The sequence below is a fragment of the Equus asinus genome, chromosome 3, assembly GCF_041296235.1.
Source record: "Equus asinus isolate D_3611 breed Donkey chromosome 3, EquAss-T2T_v2, whole genome shotgun sequence".
Classification (NCBI taxonomy): Eukaryota; Metazoa; Chordata; class Mammalia; order Perissodactyla; family Equidae; genus Equus; species Equus asinus.
In genome coordinates, this window is record NC_091792.1 from 95,399,668 (window position 1) to 95,411,940 (window position 12,273).

The following is a 12,273-nucleotide window of genomic DNA, read 5'->3' on the forward strand; positions in this document are numbered from 1 at the left end:
CATTTTTACTTTTAACTTAATAATGAATTTCCCTCCATCCTCTCCTTTGGTTTCTAACATCCTATAAGCAAAGGGTTTTGGTACAGTTACTACTGAGGTGCCACAAGCAAATAAGTAGTTATTCATTCTTGAAAATAGTGCTAGGGCCATTAAGGCCAACAGTGGCATTAAACCCCACACAAAGACATTAGAGTTAGCTCAACATTTTTGCACTTAAAGAAAATATTTGTGGATTCATCTTTGTGACAACTCTTTCAGGAATGCATGGGGTTACATTCATTCAAAAAGAAAGTGATCTCTAGAGAACTGAGATTATGTATGTAAAGAACCTAGCCAACAACAAGCTTCATATATAGTGGAATAGTGGATGTTCAGCAAATGTTTGATTTCCTCTCTCATCTTTGAAACAGCAGGGGCATTCACAACCACGTCAGTCAGATCACTTCTTATGCATCCTGGAGACAACCCAGAATGCCAGTAGATGTTAATGTGAATGAAGAACAGTTTAGGAAAGGTGATGGAGAAGGGCCAAGAAGTCTCAATGAAGTATGTGGTCTCAATCTACTCTTAAGTGAGCCCTCCAACTATATCAATACCTGATTATATTGTCAACTAACCTTGTGACATTAGTGAAAGTGCCCTGTGTATCTGCAAATGAACCAGAAACCTCTGCTCAGTGAGGACTCCAGAATTTCTACAGAGGAAGGGTTAGGGGCAGCAGTGTTTCTAGATGCTAGGAAAATTGCGTACCAAACACAATATTTTAATTTAGATTGTGTATTTACTTATGGCGGCTGAAGGGGGTTGGTCTGGTCATAGAGATTATCAGTATTTCAATGTCCATCTCCCTCCCCAAGGAGGCCACATTTCGGCCTCTCACTGCCTCTGCCCTTAAAAATAATAAAGAAGCTAATCTTGGGCCCCTTGATGTGATGTAGGGAAGCGCTAAGCCTGGAAAGGATCTATCTACAATGTGATTAACAAATAATTTGTCTCTAGGAGAGGCTGCACATGGAGAAAAATACAACAGCAGAAGACATGGGAATGACTTGTGCTGACTGCACCACCAGCCTGGGAGGCACATTAGAGGTGATCTTAAATCCTGAACAGCTAAGAAAGAGGTTCAACTCTAGAAGTAGGACAGATCACAAACCACATTTGTCTATTGTGTTCCTAAGTGCTTGTCAGTTCTCAGAGACCAAGCTCACCACAGTTAAGGATGTTTGGAATGGAGTCCTTTGTTAAAACATTGGGTTAGCGGGCCTATTGTGATCTTTTTAACATGGAGATGCTAGATTTCTTGACTACAGATAACCACAAGGTTGTGTACCTCATCTGTCATTTAGGTGCAAGTGGACAGTTAAATTCATATCTAAATATTCTCAAATTACTCAGACATGTTTCCTTCATTTGAGTATTTTCCCCCCAAATTATTATGGCATGCGAGTTCCTCTTGTATGTCTCCTTTTGGAAAACCAGAACTGGGTCACTTTGCATTGTTGCTCAGAAAGAGACTTACTAGGAAAACAGATGAGAGGAGCATTCTCTCAGCTGACTTAGAAACTAATTACAGAAAAATGCAAAGACAGGATTCTTAGAGACTCAAAGAGATCAAAGCAGAGTTCAGACATGTTTCTGAAAAAGCAGACGCATAAATTCCATTCTGTCATGGAGAAAATTCAGTCTTCTTTTCACTTTGTTTTTAACTCAAATTTAAATGTTCGACTCTTCTCTTAGCAGAACATTGTTTTAATAAATCCCTTTTTGATAATAATTCAAACAGACAAAAAAGTTCATTACTTAATAAAAGAGACAAAATTGTGTCATTGTTTTGGCTGTGGCTTTTTAAGGAAACAGAATTCAGAAAATCACCCCAAGCAACATTAGTTTGAAGGCACAGCATTTATTAAGCTCAACTACATGAAAGGTACTGTGTAGAGCAAAGAAATTACAGAGATAAATAACACATGTCTAAAGACATAATTAGGAGAAGGGAGAGACACGTTTACAAATAACCATGATCCAAAGCAACTATAATAAGTAATTGATTGTGAACTCAACATGTCAATAGATAAGGGCCAAGATAATACCTATAAAATCTTACACTATATTTGAAGTAGTAAAAAATATATTCAGAACCATGAGGGGCATAGTTTTTCTCTATTTGGTGGTAGTTGGATCATATGTGTATTATTGGGTTGAGCTCTGAGTTTTATACTTTAAGAGGGATATAGATAAACTGTGTACCTTGAAATGAGAGTGAAAGGCTGGTGAGGAAATGGACAAAGCATGCTCTAAAGAGGAGCTTTAGGAACCGGGGACGTTCAGCCCTGGGAAGGGCAGTAAAGTGGTACATGATAAATGTCTTTAAAGAACTGAAGGGCTCTCATATGAAGAGGGAGTGGACTTCAGTGGGCAAAGCAAGTATCAGTGGACGGAGGTTAAAATAGACAGCTCTGGATATAAGGAGAATTTTCTAGCAATTGCAACTGCCTTTAATTGGAATGTGTTGCCTCTGAAAAGCATGAACTGCTTGCTTGTAAAATTGTTAAAGGAAAGGTTGCAAGATTACCTGTGGGGGTTGTTGAAGGAGGGGTTTGTACCACAATGAGGCTTGGGCTAAATGACTCTTCAAGACCCTCCGAGGTCTCTAAGATTCTAAGTGCTATATGAGAGGAGTAAAAACATACAATGGAAGAATGGACAGGCAGGATTAATGCTGACTACAACAGTCGGGAGGACCCTGTACAGAATGGAGGACTTGGACTGACGTTTGAAGAGCAGCTGGGATCTCAGAACACAGTGATGAAGAGAAAGTGCATTCCAAGTGTAAGAAACAGCACAAACAATTGTAAACGATGTTATCCTTGGAAAATGGCAATATGGGTCGTGGAAAGAGTGTGGGCTCTGGAGTTAGATCAACCTGCATTCAAGTTCTGGCTAACTTTCTTTCAGTGACAGCATCTTCACCCATGATTTCACCTGAAACATACTCTCCCTGGTACCACATCCTTCTCCTAGCTCCAAACCAGTTCAAGAGACATCTTAATGGGTCTCACACGCTTCTTAAACCCAATGTGTTTCCAACTAAGCTGGCTGCCTTCCATTTGAAATCTGCTCCTATTTCAAATTCCCTATTTCAGTGAAAGCATCACTGCGTACCCCAGTTGTCTGGCCAAAAGATGGGAGTTGGCTTAGATTCATCCTTTTCCACACTGCTCATACCCACTGCCAACCCCCACATCCGGCCACTTCATCTCCTAAGGAGGTTTAGATATTTCCCCCTCCTTTCCAAGCCCACTACCTCCGCCTTTGTTCAGAGGTCTGTTGTTTCTAACTCTATCTATCCAACTCTATTCCCACCACAGTTTTGCTTTCAGCACATCCGCCAATGCAGGGTAAAAATGCCATATTAATTGCCAGTTTTACCCCATATCTCTGCTGCTTAAGAGTGTCATCAAATTCTTATCATCTTCATGTTAAAATTCAATTTATTTAGTGTGGCATGCAAGGCCCTTCACAGTAGAACCCCCATTGAGTTGAACTCAACACAACCCTATTCTACTCTCAACTCCAGCCCTAGTGAATTTCTTGGAGCTACCCATTATACCACATTTCTCTAGGCCTCTAGTCCTTTTCTCATGGGAACTCTTGGGCTAGAAGCCCTCTCAGTTATCCTCTTGGTTCACCATTGGTGAACCAAGCTCTGGTATGATCACCCTTGGAAGCCTTTCCTGAGCACATTTTCCTCCTCCCTCCTCTACTTTGTTACGAGCTCGCATAGCACCCTGTACGCACCTTTATCGAGGCATTACCTGCACTCCACTGAGATTGTCTGCTTATTCCTCCATCTTCCACACTAGTTGGTGAGCTTCTTGAGGGCAAGAATTGAGTCCTCTGCCACTGGATCCCTGGAACCTGGTAGGTACACAGCAGGTACTCGTGGAATGGATGACAATTCTCCTTACTGGTTGTATTATCTTGAACTTAACTTCTATGACCCTCACTTTAATAATCTGAAGTATAAATTATATTGCTGATTTCTCTGGGGTTTTGTGGGAATATGTGAGAAAATAAATTATTATTATTATTAGGACTATTTTGTGGCTGGAGCACAGATTGTTTGGAAAGATGTAGCATGTAATGAAGTCGAAGCTAGTGAAGGAAAGGTGTTAGATGTCAGGCTGAAGATGCTTGGTTGAAATGCAGAGAGATGGAAATAGTCCTCATGGCTATTCTTGAAGTTTGACACCTACACCAGGAACACAACAGTTTCAATAAGAATTGGGGCTATGGTCTGAAGACAGCATATCATGGGGGTTAAGTGTCAAAAAAACCTAGGTTCAAATCCTAACTATGCCACTTATTAGCTGTGAAATCCTAGACCAATTATTTACATGCGAGAAAACTGAGGAACAGAGAAGCTGAGGATGTTGACCAAGATCACAGAGCTAGTAAATGACAGCAATAAATGCTCCTTAGGAAATACTGAACAGGTGGTGACTATTATTAATCATTTCTCGTTACTCTTTACAGCCCATTTTCAGTGCAGTTGGTGAATGAGTATCTTGACGGATGCCACACTGCTTCTTTAAAGCATACATTTTCCAGTCAGGTGATCACTGGGGGAGCTTGACAAATCAAGAGGATGGCTCATTGTTTCATCTCTGGGAAGGAGAAGAACATCTCAATTTTGAGGATACATTATTATCAACAAAGAGCTTGTTATCATAAGTAATATTGAGTCATATCAAGATATGATCCAAAAGTAACAAACGACTTTACTCTTTTCATCTCTTTTCTTGTCTTTCTTGTTTAATAATTTTTGTGTCGTTAGAATAAATTCATTTGTGTTCACCTCACATTCTTTCTGAAACAAAGTAACACATTTAATCTGAATCTAAGTGTTTAAAATATCACTTGAACTTACAATAACAACAAATATAAATATAAAAAATTTGCAAAACAGACTACATGCTAAAGGCCTGAGCTATAATGAAATTATGATGTTTCTGTTTCTGATCCTATTATGCTTGTGTTTTCCTTAGTCTGATGAAAAATGTAGTGATGAACCCAGCTGGTAGCAAGCAAATCAAGTAGTGACACGACATGGTACTCAGGGCTCAGGCATTCTACACAATTAGCCAAACTCAAAGCACACTTAGAAGTAAGATGATTGTGAGTCCAAGGAACAGGCTAAAGCTTTGTTTTCGTCCCCACTCTCTCCCCTAAACTCCAGCACCCAGAGGGTCACTAATGCCTCCTCTGCAAGATTCAGTCCCCCTTGATAACACTGAGGGCTGCTATTGGGAAATGAAACCCTTGTGATTCATTTATTGGATTTCTTAGAATACCTGTTTCATTTTGTAACATACTTGCCAAAGTCAACTGATGGCAAATTCTAAGGTCCTCTTCATTTAGCTGCCATTTATTGAACACTCACTAAGTGCTGAACACTGTTTGAGAGGTGGGGATGCAAAGGAAAGAGGCATAGCTCACAGGCACCAGGAAGTTCGAGTTGAGGAGAGGAACTCTATGTAAAAGCAGAACTGCAAAATAATATGAAATGTGCTAAATGGTGACACACAGGATCTGCAAAGAGGATGTACAGATAAGTGATGACTTGGGAGGTCTGGGCTTCCTGTGGTGACAAGGACGGGGTTAAAGGGCAAGGTGAAAAGTTAATCTTGACTCCAATAGGGGCTCAATAAATATTTGTTGAGTGAAGCAGCCAACAGGGATCTTAAAATTCACAAGCCAAGGGTTGTGAATTACAGATGATATCTACTGTATTTAATCACTTGACATCTACAGCTACTGCACTTGGCCAGCTTTAGGCATGAAGGAGAAACAGGAGATACTGGGGATGACCTGCCCAGGTATGGATACTGGAGGGGAGCCCCATGGCTCTTATCCTCCACCCTAAGGATAGATACAAAATTTCACTACCAGCTGAGTGGGTCCTGTTGGGGACAGTGAAGACTCTAGCCCAGCTGCAATTTTCACACGTCAGTTTCTTCCTACTGTCTATCTACACTGTCTTCACAAGGGCTTCCTCCGCCTCTGTCTGTCTTTTTGTTTACTTTGCTTTTAAACATCAACTGTACTGTTTAGGACCCTGTTTCTATTTCACTAGAAATGTATTAGCTTCATTTCCGAAGTCCTCTTGTCTCATAAATAAAAGCTGGAAAAAAGATGGACCAGGGGAATACCTGAGGCCAGGAATATCACCCACTTCCCTTCAGGATGCCACTCCACCCCCATTCATTCTCTCATCCTCTCAAAGAGTCCAAAGAAGCTGCTTGCAGATAGCTTGAGAAAGTTGTTGTTTGCTGTCAGTGTGGAAACAAGATGGTGACAGCTCAAGAACCAACTAAGGCACTTAGCCACATGGAGCTCAGGTGGTGCATAAAATCATTCAGTGTGAAGGACTCGGTGGCTGGGCCTCTGTTCATGCCAAAGTTTAACCACAGAGAACAACCAAAGAGAAGAGAGATGGCTGAGACCTGCCGAGTCAGACGTCTGACCTTTTTATGATAAGCTCACCCCTACACAGTTTGAGTGAGTGACATACTACATTCAAATGCAATATTCTCATTTTAACCTTTCAAAGGGGAAAACTACTGACAGAGTCAGAGATTGGAGGAATTCTAAACCACTGCCCAAGTAAGTCTGCTGTGCCAGGAGAGGTGGTAGTTTTCTCTCTTGTGACCAAAAAGCTAAAGAGGTCAACCCTGTCAAAAAGAACATAAATAATCTGTCTTGAATTGATAGTATATGTTTGGTGTGTGGGGGAGGGAGTCATAAAAATATCCATTTCTCCTTAAGGAGTGTCACTGATCCTAATTGTAATAATGATAAACAAAGGTTACCATATTGTTCCGGGAAGCCTTCTAGGCACTTTCCATGTTTTAACACACTTAACCCTCACCAATATCTTATGGGATTGACACTGTTATTATTCTTATTCTACAAATGAGGAAATTGAGGCACAGAGAGGTCATACAATTTTGCAAAGACACACAGCTGGCAAGAAATGGAACAGTGTTTATACTTATGCAGTCTGGCTCCAGGATATAGTCTTTTAATGACTACAATAGTTTAGTTTAGCAAGACATCCAGCTATCTAAAAAGATTCTGTGTTTACATAAATATGTTATTAATAAAATCCAAGTTCCAAAATTAGGCCAGAAATGAAGATAAAAGAGAAGATTAATGTGAAGTTTATAGGCATAGTGAAGAGAACATTGGAATAAGAATTTGTTACAAATGACGAAATTTACACTGATGATTTTCATTCAACCCTACGATTTACTACCTGAGGGTATTTTCATTCCCTCATCTGTAATATAAAGATAATGACACCTGCCTCACAGCATTATAAAATTAAATAAAACTTTGCAGGTAAATATCTAGAGCACAAGTGTAAATAAATGGTATCACGGGACACGTTCAGCATCTGTGTTGGGAATTTATCCATTTTGTCTCATTCTACACTTCTTTGACCTCATAATTGCATTGGGGGCACCAAGATAATCCAAGATAACCTTTCAAACAAAACATCCTAAACTTGGGGCCAGCCCAGTGGCATTGTGGTTAAAGTTTGGCACGCACCACTTTGACGGCCCTGGGTTCATGGCTTGGGATCCCAGGCATAGACCTACACCACTCATCAAGTCATGCTGTGGCAGTCGACCCACATACAAAATAGAGGAAGATTGGCACAGATGTTAGCTTGGGACCAATCTTCCTCAAGCAAAAAGAGGAGGATTGACAACAGATGTTAGCTCAGGTCCAATCTTCCTCAGAAAAAAAAAAAAATCCTAAACTTAATCACATCTGCAAAGTCCTTTTTGCCATGTAAGGTAACATAGTCACAGGTTGTGGGCATCAGGATGTGGATACCTTTGTGGTGGGGAGCATTATTCTGTCTGCAGAGACCATGGTCAGATTCTGACTGAAGTGATCACTAGTGGAAAATGCAAGAGTATTTGATCAGAAGAAATGCAAGAAGAAAAGATTAATAAAGATCAATAAATCCTAGGTTTCTCTTTTTATAGGATCATGAGCAATGCATATCATATGCTTATGATGACAATATTAACCTCAGTCTTGCCATTAAGTTAAATCTCTAACTTTTCTACTTTGTGACAATAGACCATCAATCGGTGATCACATAAGACAGGGATTGCCAACTCAAATGCCCACAGAGACTAGGTGGATAACGTAAATGAATGAAGTGTTTCGGGTATTGGATTAGGCAGAGATGGCTTATGTGACTTGTCTAGAAGGGGCAGCTTCTACTCAGTTGCAGCCAATTGTTGCCATACAAATGCCAACAATTATTCAACAGAATTTAGAAATCTGGATTTTTATGTGAAGACCCTTTCTTTTTAATAATTACTCAGATTTTAAAAAATCCTTCTGCTGGTCAAACAAAACACTTTGGCCTTTGGTAGTCTGCTTGCCAATCATCAATTTGTCACCTCTGGAGTCAGAGAGACCTGAGTTCAAATTTTGATCTTGACACCTACTAGCTACCTGATCAACTTAGGCATGTTGCTTTCCCTTTCTGAATCTCAATTTTCCCAAATACATACCTCACATTGGTCGAAATAAAGGATGTAACATGTAAAGTTTTTAGCATAATGCTCAGAGCACTCCATGTGTGCACACACACTTGGGTTTACTTTGAAGTTTCCAAAAACTTCTTTTATATGCATAACATTCCTAAACAACTTTATGAGAGAAACTTGTAAGCAGATCTTCCTTCAACCAAGCAGAAAGATTGGAAAATTCCAGCAGAATTCCATGAACGTTCCTAGGAATCATGAAGGATCCTTTTTCAGGAGATTCTTATGCTTTCTACACCCAAGTCTTCCTTTCGGTCATTATCATGTTACCTAAGAGAACCAAAACCAAAAAAATGGAGACACAAAGAGAGATCAAGTATGTTGATAATCTCATTAGACCCATTTCCCTGAAATCTTTCTGTCCAGCCTGTACTTGTTTTCCTATTGACAACAGCAAAGGTCAGTTCCTGGACTGTATGGAATATTTCAAGGAGACGTGTGATTCTGACCTCTGAATGAAGGCTGGCTCCCATAACTCATAGGCTAGCTTTGGGAAAGCCTCCTTTGATCATCTCAGCTGGGGGGGATTCTATTAGGAGTGCTTACTGAAGACCGTACACACATTGCCATTTTTGCCCACCCACTGTCTACCCACGACAAGGTAGTGGTACATGGTTTCTTCTGACTCCCACAAGTGGTACTTAAGGTTTAGTTTATTTCTTTTAAAGTTCAGCTCCCTTCATAATGACTTGTCAGGGGCCAGTCCCCATCACTTAATTGTCAAAGGAGCACCATACCAAGATCAAAGTAGCTGTGGAGATGGAAGGGAAATATTAGGATAACAGAAAAGAAGAAAAAGAAAGAAAAGGAAAGAAGGAAGAAGGGAGGGAAGAGTGTAGAGTGGGATGGGATGCTAGCATCACTCCTGGGCATCCCCTTCTGCTTGTTTGTGTCTATTAAGGCTTCACAGACATGCGTCTTATGCTATACCTAGGATCTACAGGCAATCTGGGGCTCTGGGGCAAGTTAAGCTGCACATTCCTAAAAAGAGGCCAGTAAACTTTCAGGGACTCAGCCATGACCACCATCTCTGAGCTTTGAATACACATTTCACACTGGGTTCTGTTTAGCCTCTGCCTGGCTTCACAGCTGTGCTGATTGCTCAGTGGGGAACACCATGTCTGTTCTCCAAAGGAATTTAACAAATTAACTATGAACAAAGTTGCTTGGACATAACATAGATTCACACATGCTGTGTGATGCCAGAGAGAAGCTGGTCAGCTTGCTGTTTTCACAGATATGAAAAGAAAATTCCCAGGACCCACCAAATGGATGGAAGTACAACAATGTTTAGAAAAGAAGGCAGGAGACGAGGTGAGGGCACAGGGCAACACCACAGGCCGAGATGAAAATCCCTAGAAATACCCACATTAACAGGATCACAAAGGCAGTTAATTAGTAATAGAAAAAAATCTCATCTTAAGCAAATCCTCACAAATTAGTACAATATCTATACACATGCAGAGATATATGCAATGGTTTAAAACTAACAGTCAAAGAGAAACTACTTGATAGCCTGCATGGCTCCAGGGTTTGTGTGTGGTATTTTATGTACATGATCTCATTTTAGTTCGCACGATGACCCAGTAAGGTAGCTGTTAAGTCTGGAAGACAGCGGGGGAGACCGAAGCTCAGAAAGAAGTTAAATGGGCAGAGAATGTCACAGATGGTATGATTCCATTTACATGAAGTATCCAGAATCGGTAAATCCATTGAGACAGGAATCAGATTAGTGGTTTCCAAGGGCTGGGAGGAAGGGGGAATGAGGGGTGATAGCTTAATGGGTGTAGATTTCCTTTTGGGGTGGTGAAAATGTTTGGGAACTAGACAGAGGCAATGGTTGCACAACACTGTGAATGTTCTAAATGTCACTGAACTGTACATTTTACTATGGGCAATTTTATGTTATGTAAATTTTATCCCAATTTAAAAAAGAAGTTAAATAAATTTGTCTAGAGTTACACAGCTAGTAAGTGGTAGAGCCTAGATTGGAACCCATGTTTGGCTAACTCAGGTCCATAACAAAAGATGACCAGTCAGTAAATTCATTAGTGGTTCGTATATAGAACTAACTGTATTTGCAAACGTACAGTGTTCTCGTTTTAACTCTGGCCCTTGGTATACTCTACTTCTTCATATCCTTTTTCCTCAGTTCACCTGCCCTAGACTTTTGCCGACTAACTTCTGGCTCTTTAGGATTCCTTCTCCCTCGCTATGACCATACCAGATGCTTGAATACATTATTTATTATGCTGTATTTTAGCCCTGATTTATTTATGAGACAGAGAAGTTTTGTCATGATGATTAGGTACAAGAATAGTGTTGGTGAGGCACTTTTATCAAAGAAAGGCAAAATTAATTGTATTGATTAGTTTAAATCAAGAACCAAGGCAGAGGGGTTCATAATGAATCTCTCCGACTGGTAGAAGATCATTTCTATATGCTTTGGTATGTTTATCTTTATTTTTTTCTCTATACCAAATATGAATAAATAAGCATTAGATTCAGAAAAAAAGTCTTTCTTACACCCTGCTATCAACTTCAATAAATTTATAGTGTACAGAAATATTATTTACTTTTTTCATTAACCTCTATCCTCATTGCCTTTTCGTTGTTATTCTAAACATCATCACCAAAAACACAACAGGACAAAACCTATCACATTTTAGTGCATTTTTCTTTAAGTTAATATCTAGTACTTCAACAATATTTCTGGATATTTTTTACCTTAAAGGTAAAAATACTTAATTCATTAATCTTGAGTTCATAGAAAAATATCTTCTTTTTATCTGCTTTATGGGTTTAAAAAGCTCTGTGGACTGGATTGAAATCCAACCACCACTTAGAAATTCCTTGTGTGGATGGCTATATCCCCAAATCCCAATCCACGTGGAAAGAAAATCTCTGAATACAAACCCTCTCGAGCTGGGAACTGCCTGTCCTGCTCTTCTCTCAAAGAGCCACCGATGCTAATTCACTCATCCACGCCAAGTCCTTGACAGCCAGTGGCAGGCACTATTTCCTCCATGTTCTGGATGGGGAAACCAAGGTCAGAGGGGTTAAATGATGTAGGGAAGACTCACAGTTAATCATTGACAAGTTTAACTCTCAATCAGTCAGAAGTGCTGATTTCTAATCAAAAATTTAAAACACAGCCAATGTTGAGAAGCGACATTTCTTTTGTTTTCAAGAAGAACCAGAGCATCTTCCACACACTAATATCCCAGAAGCCTTGTCCCCTGGAACTGTTGACAGTCTGCCACTTTCTAGTCATCATATTTAAGTTGGGCCCAGTCAGCTTCACTGATACTACAGAACACAGATAGCCTAAAAGCCAGGAATGATTTTCCATGAAGCATACAATGGGGGTAAATTACAGATAAACTGGTGAGAGACCATAGATGGCATTGGATTGTTCGTGGAGAAACTGCACAGCCACAGTTAATCTGCTACATAAATCCCTTGATTCGGCACAAATAAAATTTTGATTTATGACATTAAACTTTTAAATGAAAAAGCAGTATGTTTTTGTTTGACTTAATGTGAAGCATACTGAAATTGTACTCTATTTCTACAAGGAGTGGAGAGCAAGAATGTTCAAGGGGCTCAGCTTATTTTTTAAGCTGTCATTAGAAATGAT

General features: G+C 39.9%; 1 pseudogene; it reads left to right on the forward strand.

Moving 5' to 3' along the window:
* Positions 1–2,691: 2,691 nt before the first annotated feature.
* LOC106846484 (oocyte-expressed protein homolog pseudogene) overlaps positions 2,692–12,273 on the forward strand; it is a 44,128-nt pseudogene continuing 34,546 nt past the window's right edge.